This window comes from Meleagris gallopavo, chromosome 1 (assembly GCF_000146605.3).
Source record: "Meleagris gallopavo isolate NT-WF06-2002-E0010 breed Aviagen turkey brand Nicholas breeding stock chromosome 1, Turkey_5.1, whole genome shotgun sequence".
NCBI lineage: Eukaryota > Metazoa > Chordata > Aves > Galliformes > Phasianidae > Meleagris > Meleagris gallopavo.
This window is the reverse complement of record NC_015011.2, coordinates 20830834-20847421: the sequence shown is the minus strand read 5'-3', so window position 1 is coordinate 20847421 and position 16588 is coordinate 20830834.

The window sequence follows — 16588 nt, the reverse complement described above, 5'->3', positions numbered from 1 at the left end:
AAAAAAAAAGGTAAATAGAATAACAACAAAGGAAATTATATATGACCTTGGACCACAAATGACAGTCACAGCTTGCTTTCTTGGTATAGTTTTATCATCATCATGTACATGAGTAGACATCACAGAATCATAGAATCATAGAATGGTTTGGGTTGGAAGGGACCTCTAAGATCATATAGTTTCAACCCCCTGCTATAAGGCAGGGACTCCTTTCTCTAAACCAGGTTGCTCACAGCCCCATCTATCCTGGCCTTGAATGCTTCCAGGGAGGGGGCATCCACAATCTCTCTGGGCATCTCACCACCTTCAGGGTAATGAATTTCTTTCTTATATCTAGTCTAAATCTACCTTCATTATGTCTCATTCAGTCCACATGGATTGATTGCTTTGTTTGCCTGAATAAAAAGATAGCAGTGAAGTGCATTGCAGATTTTTCTCAAAGTTCTAAATTGATTGGAGCAGGTATTTTGGGTTGTTTTGGGTTGTGATTCATTTCTTGTCATGCAATACATGTGTTGGAAATCAGGATTATCTTTAGAGAAAAAGAAATATATATAACAGGCATCACAGATGTAACTATAGTAGTAAATGTTTCTGTTTGACTCTGTATCCATAGAATTAGGGAATAGTTGAAGTTGGACAGACCTCCAGAGGCTATCTTGCCCAACATTCTGGCTCAGGATGTCACCAGAGCACCTACAGACATCAACTGAATCTCAAAGAACAGATACCTTACAACCTTTCTTGGCAACCTGTTTCAGTGTTCTTACCCACACACAGAAAAATCTGTTTCATTAAATTCAGACAGAAACTCTTTATTTTGTTTCCATTACCTCTTGTCATGTCACTGGATGTTACTGAAAAGAGTCTAGCTTTATCTTCATTATATTCTCCTTTCAGGTATCTGAAAGAATACCTGACAAGATCTTCCCCAAACCTTCTCTTCTCCAAGATGAACAGTATCAGCTTTCCTCACAGATGAGCTGCTCCAGCCACTCAATCATCTTAATGTCCCAGATCTAGTCCATGCTTTACCAACTTGTCTATGGGAGACAGCATCAAAAGCCTTACTAAAGTCAAAGCGGACAACATTCACTGCTCTCATCTACCAAACCAGTCCTTTCATTGTAGAAGCTTATCAACTCAGTTGAGCCTGACTTCCCTTCATAAATCTATGCTGACTACTCCTAATGAATTTCTTCCCGTTCATGTTTCTGGAAACAGCTTACAGGATTAATTGCTTCATCACCTTCCCAGGGACTGAGGTGGGACTGACATGCCTATGGTTCCTGAGTTGTGCTCTTTTTGTACATAAGTGTAATGCTTGCTTTCTTATCATCTTCAGAAACACCTCAGTCACCATGCTCATTACATGATTATCAAGACTGGAATTAAAATAACATTAACCAGCTCCCTCAGCATACATGAGAGCATGCCACCAGGGCCCATGGAGCTATGTATGTCAAATTTGCATTTATTTTCCCTAGTCTTCCATCAAGACTTACTTTGACTTTCCTTAACACATTTCTGCACACTTGGATGGTGTCTCTATGTTCCCACAAGTTATCTGTCCCAGCTTCCTACTGAAGTACACATTTATTTATTTATTTATTTATTTATATTTGAGTTTTGCTAGGAGCCACTTGTTCATTGATACATATTTCCTGCCATCTTTGCTTGATTTCTTCCTCATTGGGGTGGTCCACTCTTGAACCTCCGGACAACACTTCCAGGTGCTTTACTTTATCATTTTCTATAGAATAGTGAATCTCTTCCTGGCTTATCTCTGTCCCTGTTTTTCCTTGTCATCATCCAAAATGGTTATAATTCCATTTTGAGTTACTTTGGATTTTGGATTTTGATGTGTTTACATAAGAATGGTTATGGAATAAGAACTCTCTGCTCTCACTATCATTACAATGCTTTTGATTTCTTGTATGTTTTTATGCAAACCTAAATCTTGGGGCATGCTTCCCATAAGTCCTGAGTTTTATCTGAGTTCCACCTGTGCATACTGATTCATAGATAATGTATGTTACTGTAGATTGTCAGTGCTAGCAAAGAAAATGCAATCAGTCTTTGACTACCTCTTTCATTGTAAAGATAGACTATTAAGATAGATTTTTTTAAGTATATGTGATTCCTCCATTGTTTTTGGTCAAACTTTTGCTATTTCCCTGGGAGACTCTGAATATACCATCACACTGGGAAGATTCTCTCTAGATGATGTAGTATGTGTGCTTAGTTATGAAGTACATTAAGATTCTTAAGGACAATATCTATGATGAACTATCAGTATCTCATTCATAGATCTAGAAATGCAAGGCATGTAAATTAAATTATTTCAATTTCTTTGAACATAATCTTCTAGTGCAACAGAATGGCATCTCATAATCAATTGCTAGATATTCTTTGGAGTGATTCCCAAGGATGGATATAGCAGAAAAAATAAAGAAGAGAATTTGGTGAGAAATAGTTTTGTGGCTTGTTCCAGGGCTTGTCTACAGGAAACTGATAAAATACTGGCTGAGAGATTGATTAAAGTTGATAAGAGTTGACCTCTATTTTTCAAAGTAGTTCATAGGTCAGTTAGTTTGTAAGAATCAGAGAATATTATTGGTTATTTCTGGATTTTTAGTTTTTATTTCCTACACATTTTGGTCTGAAGGGTACAGAAGTGTCATTCACAGATCACTTCTCAGATGGAAAACAGGACGTTTCTTACACAGAAAACTCATTTATCTCCAAAGCTGTCTCTTCTGGTGCATTCCAAGCAGCCAGTTTATCACAACATGGTCGATGTATTCTTTTCACCTCTATCAGTAAGTTAGCAATATCCCTCCAGATATTTCTGCCCTTGTGTGTACTGGTTATAAAAAAGCTCATCTTTTTTGGCATTTAGTGAAAGAGGTTAATATTGCATTTTAGATGAAATAAAGAACTATGTGCTTTAGCTGTTTCATAAGTAAAGCATAGCAGAGAACTTTGCATTTTACTGTGGATTCTCTTAAGTTTGATGTGCAGACCAAAAATATTCTTTTTACATTAGTGTTTTAAATTCTGCCATTCAAATGCAAGACATGGAAACACAATTATTCAATTATTTTCTCTAGTTATTCCAAACTTAGTAATGATACAAAAGTATCCTTCCAGACACAAAATTATCTGAAATAAAAATAAAAATGAGAATAGCAGTTTAGCTTGGCTGATGCAGGGAATGTAGAATATATCCTTGCTGGCTGTCCCCTGAGTTCAGAGTAGCCTTGCCAGAAGATTATCTAACTGGTATGGGCTGGAATTGAAGTAAGCAGTGGCTGCATTAACATGTAATCCCAGACTGCTTTGGAGAAGAAAGTTGACTTTCTGCAACCTCCCCTCAAGCTATAATCATTTGTCAAAGTGCTGTTCTGCAATTGCAGAAGCCATTGCAGCCCTTGGATGATGAATTTAACTGATTTTTTGGAGTCAGTTTGTCACTAAAGGCAAAATCCAGAAAAGGGTAACTTAAGCATTTAAAGAACAACTGGTGGAATTGAGATGCCAGTTAATTGTAATTCATTAACTTCTCAGCTAACTGCTTCCCAAATACAGAGATCAATAATCTCGTTTGGTATTTCTTTGTATGTAAATCTCTTTAAACAATTACAGTTTTGCTTCTGGACATAGCCAAATCTCCCTGGCTCAGAATTGATTTCTTCTTTAAAGAATTGCCCTGTTCCAGACTCTCCAGGGGCCTGATCCAGTAGAATTGTTCAGAGAAAGCCTACCACAGACAGTATCAGTCACCTGAAGAGAAACTAATTTACCACTCTTCTTTGCTAAGCATTAACCATAAAAATTTCTAGTTGTGAAAGCAAAATAGGTAACATCTCATTATGGTTAAGAAACATTTGAAAATAATGATTTCACCATTCAGCACGATTTAATTAATAAGGGAATCATCTGAGAAAAGATGCACTGTTTAGAGAATGTTTATGTAAAAGAGCTGCTGTTATTTACCATTTTCTGCTTGTCTCACATCATTTTGGTGAAGAAAGGGTTGTACAAACAGAAGTACATAAGTTCAGTAGTTATCCCATTTGAGCAGGTTCCTTACTGGCAACATATTTTTTTCCAATACAATTTTGGAAGTTATCCGAAGAACAGGACAAGGAGAAATAGAAGATTAATCAGTTTAGCTATGTGTCATCATGCAGACTTAAAGCCTTAAGAACATATTAACTGTTTTACAGGGAAATCAGTAAATGGATTTCATTCTGAAAGGGATTTCCTTACAGTACTTTGACATATCTTAATAGAAATAGCATGTGTTGGCCATTTTATTAAATTCTGCCTTTCATAATAGCCATTCATTCAATTTCTATTTCTTTTGAATCCTTCACTTCAGTACATGACAAAGTAAGCATTTCCAGGATGTCCAAGGCTGAGAAAGAGGCAGGTTTCTGATGTTTGAATTTCCTACATTTAGTCTTTCATAAAGTAAAATATATCAGAAGTATATGAAAAGTTAAAGCTGTCATATTCCATTTAAGCTGAAAACAAATTTCTGAAGAAAAAAAATACGTCAGTTAAGCCTATGGGTAAAAATCAAACAAAATTTTTATTGTGGAAGAAGCGTATCTATTTTCCAGGGACACTTTCTGTGTGCAGATCTGATTTAAGAAAGATAATCACTTCAGTTGCAATTCTCTAGTCTCTACTCTTTCCTAATTCACCTGTATGCAACTCTTTTCTTTAATTTTATTGTTTTTATTTTTATTTTTTGTGAGCAGGGGATGATTTCTTTACTGAATAAAATTTCACTTCAGCAGTTAACATTAACACCATCATCTATTAAAGTTTTCTTAAGTAGGACTGCTCAAACATTCTTTTCAAGAGATACATTCTCCTATCAAGAGCAGCAGTTTTGTTGGAAAAGGAATGTTTTCTGAAAATTTATTAATTTTGATAAGATAGAGCAAAATAAATTTGTGAGATATTGTTTCTAGGAAGATTTATTGTCTGACTTTATTCCTTCAGCCAATAATCTTCAAATTAAGAATACGGTATTTCTTTTCTTGTATAAGAAGTCCACATAAAATGACATTTAATTCAAGCTTAAATGACAATGTAAATTGATTAGGATAATAATATGTGTAGATATTAAAAACTATTCAATTAGAAGTGAAAAAAATGGGCCAAAGTTCTGTTACAGTTGTACCTAAAAAACTATTTCAAACTGAATTCTAGAATGACATACTGCCTTGCTGTAATAATTAAAAAAACAAAAACAAAAACAAAAACAATAAAATTGTGTAGTGCTGGATGAGATATCATTTTGAAATAAACAGAAATAAAAATGTTATATAAGTCTCCAGTGATATATTTTTCTCCATTTCTGAACAAATGCATGCTGAGAAATGAAATACATGTCTAATTATAAACAGTATTGCAGTACTAAAAAGTGGGCACAATCATACCTTTAAAAACTTTGCCTTTTGAAAGCTAAAATGAATCAGAACAACCAATACTCGAAATCATATAGCAGAAAATGAGAATATAGATAAGCATTCTCAAAACAAAATCCCCAAATTTCTGAAGTTTCGATACGGCTGGATTCAAGTACCTATTACAATATTTGTGCACCACATTCAAAACCAATATAACTTTTTAAAGATCTGTTAAAATTAATGAATCATTGAAGCCATGTTGTTTTCATTACTGTAAGAATTAAACTGTGAGCATTAAGAAGATAGCCATCTTTCAACAGGTGCACATTTTCACTTTTGTTTTACTTTTTAACATGAAGATACTTATTCATCAGTATTTTAGAAGAAAATATTTCATGATACACAAGTGTTATGCATTCAGTCAAACTTACACCATCATCTTACAGGATCATCAGGGGGTTGTACAATCCCCACTATCAGTACAAACAAAAGTACGTAAGGATGAAGCACAGCCCTGCCAAAAAGGTCCTGTTGCTACTGGTGGATGTCAAGTAGGTTATGAGCCAGCAATGTGCCCAGAAAGCCAACTGGATCCTGAGCTGCATCATGAGAAATATGGCCAGCAGGGAGAGGGAGGTGATCCTGCCCCTCTACTCTGAACTGTGAAGCCTCACCTGGAGTACTGCGTCCAGATGTGAAGTCCTCAATACAGGAGAGACATGGACCTGTTGGAGTATGTCCAGAGGAGGGCCAGAGAAATGATCCAAGGGATGAAACACTCCTAAGAGGACAGGCTGAGAGAACTGGGACTGTTCAGCCTGGAGAAGAGAAGGCTCCAAGGTGACCTGAAAGTGTCCTTTCGGTCTATATCTAAATTGGGGCTATAAGAAATAAGGGAACAGACTCTTTAGCAGGGTCTGTTGTGATAGGATAAGGGGAAATTATTTCAAACTAAGAAGGGCGAGGTTTATACTGGATATTAGGAAAAAAGTTTTTTACAGTAAAGGTGGTGAAGCACTGGAACAGATTGCCCAGACAATGCCCCATCCCTGGAGACATCCCTGGAGACACTCAAGGTCAGGCTGAGCACAGCTCTGAGCACCCTGATTTATCCGTGGATGTCCCTGTTCATTGCAGGGGAGTTGGACTAGATGACTTTTAAAGGTCCATTGCAACTCAAATGCTTCTATGATTCTATGATCCTGAGACCTAAAAATTGCAAGCTTAGTCATTAATTAATGTTTCCCTGGCATCTGAAGGCTTTAATAGTCATAAGTATGTAAATGTATCATCAAAACTCACAATCTAATTCATTCATATTTCTGTAGTTTTGATGATATTTAAGAGAACTTAGAAAGACTTGCAGTCAAGATGTATATTTAATCATCACTTTGCAATCAGATGAACAAGCAACACAATGATCAGCATAGTTTTACAAAGAAATAGAAATTTGACTTATTGTCAATCACTATAGACTTCAGATCCTCATCTCCAATTCAGCAGTTTTGTGCTTATTATCTGCATTCTTCTTAATAAATATGAGATTCAAGCTATATTGTCATCATTCATTCCTTTATCTCAAAGTTTCACAAGGATGTAAATTAAATGCCTGTGTCTTCAAAAGAAACTCTGTCTGTTCTGCTCTTCATAACTGAGTAATAATAAATAAAGATAAATCCCACCTTTTCAATATAACTGACAGAGAATATTTTCATGGCTCCAGCATAGCTGGAATTCAGCCCCGGGTTCATAGGTATCTATATTTTGGCTGTCTACCTGTGAGTGAGTGTCTCAGATTTCAGTATAATCTGTGGTGATCTAGTTTATAAAGCTTGTAAGATTATGATGGGATTTAGATGGCAGAAGAAATGTTTGATGAATGCTAGGGTCTGTTATTTGTAGTGGTGAGACGTCTGCTGACTGTAATAAGCATCCATCTCAGAGCAAATACACTATTGATACCTTATTCCTGGCCTGAAACTAAATTACAAAGTCTACAAGAGTTGGAATTGTTTATCTGTGGCAGATGTTGAACCTCAGACATTGTAGTACTTTTGTACATGACATTTGAAAGTGAAACTAAGCCTATGGAATAACATCTCCTTGAATAAACTGTAGTTCTGCTGGGACCTCACTAATCTATTCTAAAAGCAGCAGTCTGTTTTTACAATTTCAGCAAACGGTGTGCTTTTTGATTTCTCTCCACCTATAACATGCTCATGTTTCTCTTTAGCAACCTGCCATCTTAAAGGCAGCTGTAAAAGCAAGATAACTTTAGGTATAATTAGACATCATGTGGTCTTCTGAATTCACTGTTCAGGATTGAAGCAAACAAACAAAAAGACTGTGAAATATATTCGCCCTTTATGAAGCTCTGGAGGGCAAGCATATATCAATCCCATTCCCACATTAATTTCTGTTACTGGTCAGTTCTGTAACTCCTCCCTTGGTCACTAAGCAATTTCTTGCAATAATTTTTCTTGCGATTAATGCGTGTTGTCTTACTCTTCCTTCTTTTGACTAGTTTGGGCATCTGACTACAAGAAGAATGTTAAGTTGCTTGAGCACTTGCACATATGAAGCTGCTGAAGAGGCTAGAAAACAAGAATTACATGGTGAAGCTGAAGAAATTGGGGTTGTTTAATCTGGAGGAGGCTGAGTGTAAACCACATCACTCTTCACAACTTCCTGTCGGAGGCTGTGGTGAGGAAGGTGTTGATCTCATTTCTCAAATGACAAATTATTGGATTCTGGAAACAGCCTAAAGTTGCATCAGAAAAGATTTAGTTTGGACATTAGACTAGATTTAGGTTGGACATTCCTCAAGGAGAAAGTGGTTAAGCATTAGGATGAGCTGGCTACCCAAGGAAATGATGGCATCCCCATCTCTGGAAGTATTTGAGGCATATAAACATGACGCTGAGAGGAATGGGCTAGTAATGGGACCTGGTAGGTCAGAATGATAATTGGACATGATGATCTTGAACGTCTTTCCCAACCTAGGTGATTCTATAATTCTGTGATTTTATTTTGGTTCAGTTATGAAGATTGTAAGCTCTCAACAGGTCTAGATAGCTATATGAGCTTATTTGAGATGCTCTCCTCCACCGATTTCTATTCATATCTTCTAACAAAGAGAGGATGTTCCTTACTGACATCAAATTGAGGCTAAAAGAGAAAGTATAGCCCAGAAATTTTACTTGGAAGAAAATATTAATACAGGCTATACTGTAAGTACTTGAAGAACAGATGGACTTCTTAACACGGGATAGATTCCCATTGAAAATTAGTGTTTTGTTGCTGAAAATTTGCTTTATCAGATAGTGTTATTGTGGTTTTTGTATCTATAGTTTCCACAGCAATAAATAGGATTTACTTTTGGAGCAACCTTATTAATTTCTCTGAAAACAATAATAATACTTAATAAAGCCCATTTTATTCTTTTCTTGTATAGGTGAAAGGGAAGTTTTATGATTTCAATAAAATGTCAAGTTTTTTTCTTAATTGAAGTGGAAAATAAAATTATCAAAGAAAAAATCATTTTTGCATTCTTAGCCTAACAATCAGTGACCTCAGCTGGAAGTAAGGAATTTTCAGGAATGGATCTGCACTCTGCCAAGTATGTAAATAGTTGTGTATATGTGTACATCACTATGTAAAACATATAACCTTTCTCTGTACTGAAAACTAGAATACAGATTTTGTCCTCCCTGTTGGTATCTTATTTTTTTTCTGTCTTAACGAATCTTTTTTTGTTTTGTTTTGTTTTTTGTTTTTTTTTCGCCTACAAAATAAATCACTTTCCAAAGAGATGGAAAATGTAATTTTGTTCCCCCTGCTGGGGAACCTTCCCCTGTGAATACTGTACTCACAAAGCTAATGCATCAAGTTCTGAATAAAACACCTTAGCTCTAAACGGAAATAAGACTTATAACATACTTTTTATCTCAGCTTTATATTGCTATGTAGGTCTTCATTTGTGTGCTTTTTGGTCTTTGAAGGTAAAAAAATGATGCACTGAAATCCAGACACAGGAAAATTACTTGCAGTGTTCTGTGTACAGAAGAAAGATATGACTTCTAAGTTGACCGCTATAATATGTAATGAGTCTTTGAAGGATGACTTCCAACACCGAGGATTGGGTCCCTATCCAGCCAACAGACTAGCAGCTACTCTGAAGAGTATTTATTCAGATAAACTAAATATACCTTCTTTCCTTTCAGATTATATCAATAACTTGTATAGGATGATTCAATGCTCATAGGGATGAGTAACTATCTACTATGCTGAAGGCTTCACAATACATTTCTCTACATCTTATTTTTTATAACATAAAGGCCCTTAGTGGGAGCACACAGTGGAGGCATCTTCATAACATTTTTATAATAGTGAAGCAAAAGTACTTTCGGGAGAAGGCACATTACTTCTAAGGTCTCCTTGTTTGAAGGACTTTGAGCTTTTCATAGTCACTAGACCATTTTATAGTCAGAAGACCATCGTCACTAGACCAGTCTGAGACAATCTTTTTTTCTCACCCATTTAATAATGGCTTGAATAAACAGGTTTCGGTCCACAGAGGTATTAAATTATAGTCCTAACTGGCTGAACTGGTGAGAATGCACATTCAGAAAGTGGAAAAGGAGGATTTGTTTTATGTTTATGCATTGTCTTTTTAAGAGTTGCTACACAAGATAAAGAGCTGTCAGATATATGAACATGTTAATATTACACAGTAGTATTTCCCTAATCACAGTTGTATTTGAGAAAAAAAATGCTTGAAAATTATTTGATGTTAAAAGATTACAGTACTGGAAATATAGTAGCTATTTCAAGCAGCAGCATCTGATACTGGGTTGTTGGATGCTAATACAGAATAATGAAAAAAACTTAAGCAAGGGGTAAATAAAGTCATCTAAATGAAGATTATATATTATCTAAATATGCCAAATGCTTAAACCAGGGCATACATACAAAATCTGTGATTCTTTGGGGACTTCTCAGCTATGCAATTTTCCTAGCACCCTCACACATTTTATGCTTAAAATGCATTAACCTAAAGTTTAATTAATACGCAGCTGCTGTATTCAACATCAAGTAATCAGAGAGCCATTAAGTAGTCAGTATTGATTCAGGTTAGAATTTATAAAAGAGCATTTTAGTGACCAGTAGTTCAAATACTTAAGAAATACAACTGAAAGTAATGTGTACATACCAAAGCGTTGTGCATCTTCAGCTTTTTTCTCAGCTTTTTGACAGCTAAGATCTTTAGAAGTAGAATCATAGAATCATAGAATTGCCTGGGTTGAAAAGGACCATAATAATCATCTAGTTTCAAACTCCCTGCTATGTGCAGGGTTGTCAACCATGCAAACAGGCTGCCCAGAGCCACGTCCAGCCTGGCCTTGAATGCCTCCAGGGATGGAGCATCCACAACCTCCTTGGGCAACCTGTTCCAGTGTGTCACCACCTCTGTGTGAAAAACTACCTCCTAATACCTAACCTAAGCCTCTGCTGTCTCAGTTTAAAACCATTCCCCCTTGTCCTATCACTATTCATCCATGTAAACAGCCATTCCCCCTCCTGTTTATATGCTCCCTTCAAGTACTGGAAGGCCACAATGAGATCTCCCTGAAGCCTCTAAGCTAAACAATCCTGATTTTGTCAGCCTTTCCTTATAGGAGAAGTGTTTCAGCCCTCTGATCATCTTAGTGGCCCGCTCCAAGAGCTCCACGTCCTTTCTGTACTGGGGGCCCCAGGCCTGGATGCAGTACTCCAGATGGGGCCTCAAAGAGCTGAGTAGAGGGGGACAATCATCTCCCGCTCCCTGCTGGCCACCCCTTTTCTAATGCAGCCCAGAACACAGTTGGCCTTCCAAGCTGCAAGTGCGCTCTGCTGGCTCACGTCCAGCCTGTTTCTACCAGGTTGTCTACCAGGAGCCACAGATCCTTAAGGCTTGTGATTCTAAATATTGTTGGACTGAATATCTACAATATTGAATGCAATTCAATATTCAATACAATATCTACAAATATCTATTTGTTTGATTTTTCTTGCATTGAGGTAGAAAATGCAGGAGGCTTGTGAGAGCTCAATTTGCTTATGTGAGGTGAGAAAAAATAATAGTCATACTTACAGCATAAGTCCACTAGGTTCAAACTTCAAAAGTTCAAAAAATTGAATTAACACAATGAATGCTAATGAGATGTAAAAGGAGTTTTTTCCCACATCATATGTCCAAGCCTCATCTGGACACAGAAGTGATGGAAATAAGAACCATTTGAGCAGTATTTTTCACAGGAGGAAAGGTATTTAAAAAATTATGATTCTTTAGTTGCCTTCACTTAGGCAGATAGCAAAGATTGCAGTCTCAATTATAAACCTTTAAATTGTAGAAGAATCTAATCTTAACACTTGTCTAGAAATAAAAAATTTATCTTTGTAATTATATTGCTAGAGTTCAAGCTCTGTTTTCTCTTTAGTTGAGAAGTAGTTCCACCAAGAGAGTAGTAACTTTATTTTTATATAATTAACACAGTGTTTTCATTTAATTGGCTTCAGGACATTACACAACCCTGTGTGCAAAACAGCAGTAGAATTATGGTCAAGCATGCCACACAACTATTATATTAATTGTTTCTTAGTTGAGTCTATATATGCAGAACTTTTGGCCACAGATCTATAGTTAGGTTTTTAAAAGCTGACATATTACACTTCAGATCTTTCATCTTTATTACCAAATATGCAGTGCAGGTTGTCATAAAACTGCAATACTGGTTTTAGAACTTGGACATCTGCTTACGGACATTACACTTAAATCACACCTGGGATACTAGAAGGTCATATAATTTATCAGAGATTCAAAACCTCAGAATAGCCTGTAAGTTAGGTCCAGAAGAACTATAGCAAAGAAAAAGTTCTATTCATGAACATAGTTTAAATCTGGAATGATTTCAGTGCAAGAAATACTACTGATCTAAAAGAACCCCGTTCAATAGCAGAATGACAAAATGTGGCTACAGAGAAACCTTTACCTCTGCCTCGAAGATTTTGATGACAAAAGCTTTTCTCTGAGACTATTCTCTCCAACTAACAAGCCTACAGGGCCTGCTCTGAAAGTAATGCCTCCCATTTTATTCTGATGGCTCACGATGTGAAAGGTGGATGTTGGTGGTATGGCAGTAGAGGCTGAACCGTCTCACCAGTATTCTGATACATTTTGTTCCCATGTGACAGATGACAGCAGAGGAGCAGTCTGGCAGAATGTGTCTGACATGGAAGTGCACATGAAGGAAAGGTCTGTTGTTCAATTCCTCCATGAAGAAAAATGGCACCCACTGACATTCACCACCACTTGCTGAACATTTATGGAGACCAAACAGTGGATGTGAGCACAGCGAGGTGGTGGATGGTGCATTACAGCAGTGGTGACTGTGACAGTGGGTCACCAGTGGAGGTGCCCACTGATGCAGATTTTTATGAGTATGGCATGCAGTCTCTTGTTCATTGCTTGTGAAAATGCACAGCTAATGGTGATGACTATGTTAAAAATATAGTGTTTTGTAGTGAGAATTTGCTGTATCAGGTGGCATTATTTTGCTCTTTGAATTTGTTGTAGTTTCCATGGAAATAAACAGGAGGCATTATTTCAGAGAGACCTATGCTAAGCACAGGCAACAGTCAGACATTTATTTGACTGCAAGCAGAAATCTTGAAATGAATCAAATGCAGCTTCCTGTAAAACCTTTAATTCTCTCCAGGTGATGCTAAGGGAGAAGGTCAAAGTGAAGGCAGGGAATCCAAGTTACATGGAAAAAGCACGTTATTAAAGGGAGCTATACAAATAAGTGCTATATTCCCATTAATGCAGGTATATAGAAAAACATTTCCTGTTATTTACTTCAGCTATTTTATCCAAATTTTATAAAAGATTTTTCTCCCTTTCATTCATAACAGACAGGTAGATAAATGCTAATGAAATACTGGAGGAATATTCTCATCTTCTTATGTGAAAACCTTTTGCAGCCTAAGACGGGTTTAAAATTTTCAATAATGTTTTAAAACTAGAAAACTCTTTGTGTCTTCTCAGTTAAGTTTTCCCAGTCAAATAGATGACACAAAACAATATTTAGCTGTTTCCTGAAGATAAGGCCTTTGTTGCAACTATCATGCATTAGTCTTGAAATTCCCTCCAGTAATTTATTGAAATTGTAACACACAAGAATGAAGACAAAGTGATACAGCTTTTGTAGAGAGAAATTTCATGGAATTGGGTAGGCTGTCATTTATTCTGTTCATTTGGCATGAAGAGTTGAATGCTCCTACAGAGCGAACAAATGTTTACAGTCTTTGGTGAGGCACTGTTCAAAGCTGCTCTGGAACAATTCAGTTAACATGCACTAAAGTTGCACTTGAAAAGCTAATTTAATTTTTAATGTGCATCTACTTCCAGTAGATTCCTATGCTGTCTCTCAAGTTGGGCATATATTTGTTGACAATATGAAAATCCTAATTTTCCTCTAATTATTAATTTTTTATGTGATAGTGGGTTTTTGTATGTATTAATTGGTAAATTAGAGATTGATAAAGATAACTGTCACAAAGGAACGAGAGGGGTTCGTAACACTGACAAGTACTAAGTGAGCTGACAGCTGCATTGCTCTGATGAGAGGAATTTGTATGCTGTCTGGCACTGAAGATTTTAGCTACTTGCAGTTATAATGGAGAGGCTACAATACTGAACGAGTAGGGTGATCACTATTTGGTGAGTTAAAAATTTAGTACAGATATCCTGACAGAATTAAGGATAAGAGATAGGAGACAGGGTAGTATCATTTTGTTAGCTGCAGACATTGGCCTGGCCATTTGGAAAGACATAATCAAATAATTCCTCCATTATGTATGGAAAAGTTGATTTTTTTTCTTTGCTAATTGAGTTATTGTTTCTTATACTAGTCTTTCCAGTGTTGTCCATAATTTTTTTTCTCTTGTGATTAAAAATGCATGCAGCAAAATGTTGTCCTCCAGACAGAATAGGAGACTATTTTAAAGGTGCTGCACACTGTGTCTGGAAGTAACAGCTTGAGACAAAATTACAGTCATCGGGGTGCAATGGTAAATAGCTTTTATTTCTATTTAATTCAAATTAAATATGATTCAGAATACATTTAGAATGGTGGGTATTGTTGCCAAGAATGCTATTCCAGCTTTTGCCTATCTTTTCAGCTGGCCTTTTATTAGAACGAATGGGATGTTTCCTAGCATCATTATTATGAATTATTTTGTTTTCAAAACATACGAGAAAAATTATCAGTAGCTTAGAGAAGGCTTTGCAATTTTTGACTGTTTACTGCTCTGTCCTATTTTATTATCTGGCCCATAAACCAGTGACACATCACCAACTTCAGACTGATTAAATTATTATCTAGTTGCATATATTTGAATAAGGCATATTCTGCAGAACAGGGCAATGCAGGCAATTTTGTCCAATTCAGTGGTGACCTAAAAACATCACAAACTGAAAATACATGATAATCTATTTGAATTATGCCAATGATGTCATATACACAATTAAAAAAGACTATCACAGAGATCTTCAACATTTTCAACATTTACAATTGATAGTTTTGTCGATACGTATAATACTAGTCTATACTAAAATCTTACTTCTACATTGGTTCTTCCAAATCAGAGTACAAGTAATTTACTCCCATTCTCTATAGATATTTTGGTTAAATATGGATTTACACATTACACTGTTATTCCATTTCTATTGCAAATAGTCAAATAGTAATTCAACTACAATACAAACTTTGCTATGCTTTCTGATCTAGTTTCCCATGCAAATGCATCTTATTCATTTCCACAATATGTATATACAATCACCTAATTGTATTCTCAATTGATTTTGATCCAGTAAACTGTGTAAAAAATATTAAATTCCTAAAACTTTGCTTTGTACATAGGAAGCCAGGTGAAGACCTGACTACAATCAAGACAGTGAAAATTCTGAAAAACAGACTCTGTCCTTAAGGGACGTTATCACAAAGCACATTTATGAACAACCCAGGTATAAGACAGGCTTTAGTTCAGGGCTTACATGTATTTGGAAAATATGAGACAGTAATCTTAAGTAGGTATAATTCCCTAGTTTCATCAGTCTTGAAATGTTTTATTATTCTCTTTTTATTATCTTTTTTGTTTGTCTTCATTCAAGAGAAGTATAAAGGCAGTAAAACAGTGATTTAAAGGAACTTAAACCACAAATTTCTTCGCAATAAAACTCAATACTCTCCTTTTAGAAAATTGCACAAAAAAGATAACAGGTAACCAGGTATTCTTGGTCTGTGATGCTTATCTCTTGTATGATACTCTAAATTTTTTCTTTATTGTGAACACCACTTATTATGATTCTGCCACTGACTGCCAGAGTCAAAATAATTCACTTCCATTTGACAGGTCTTGATCCACTGCTTGCTGAACTAAAAGAAAAGACTCAATTAATTGTTGTTGGACAAAAACCCTAAATCCTTATTCTTGTCAGTTAACCCTTCTACTTCTGCCTTGGCTAAAATCTCAGCTCCAAATGTATGACTCTATAGATTCTTTTTTCAGGTGCTGTAGTTCATGAAAGCTTGGGAGTGAAGAAATACTGCATCAGTGTTCCTGTATGACACAGCATATGAACAACTATTGATAATCCATCAGAGCCTGGATCTATGCATATTAGCAGCTCACCTTTGCAACACATGAAGGCCAGCATTTGGACATTTTATTTGGAGACTGTTTCATGTTCTGAAAATAAGTAATTTTAAAACAGATTAAGCTAGATGGACAAAATAAAAGGTTTGAGAGTGGTTTCCCTAATAAGCTCATTTGCTGCTCATTCCTTATTTGAAGCCACCATTTCAAATTCAGCTGTGAAAGCTGCTGCTGTTTTACCCTGTTTCATTTAAAACTCAGACTCTGCTTTGAGGAATGAGTGCAGTCCACTAATGTACAGATCACAAAGAATATCTTAATGTTTCACAAACAAACACTTGTAGGAATAAAATAAGAGAATGAATAGACAAGACAAAAATTGGTCCATATCCAGAAGAAGGCCAAGGGCAATGGCATGCAACATCAAACTCTATGTCTCACGTGAGAGCAGAATTATATAT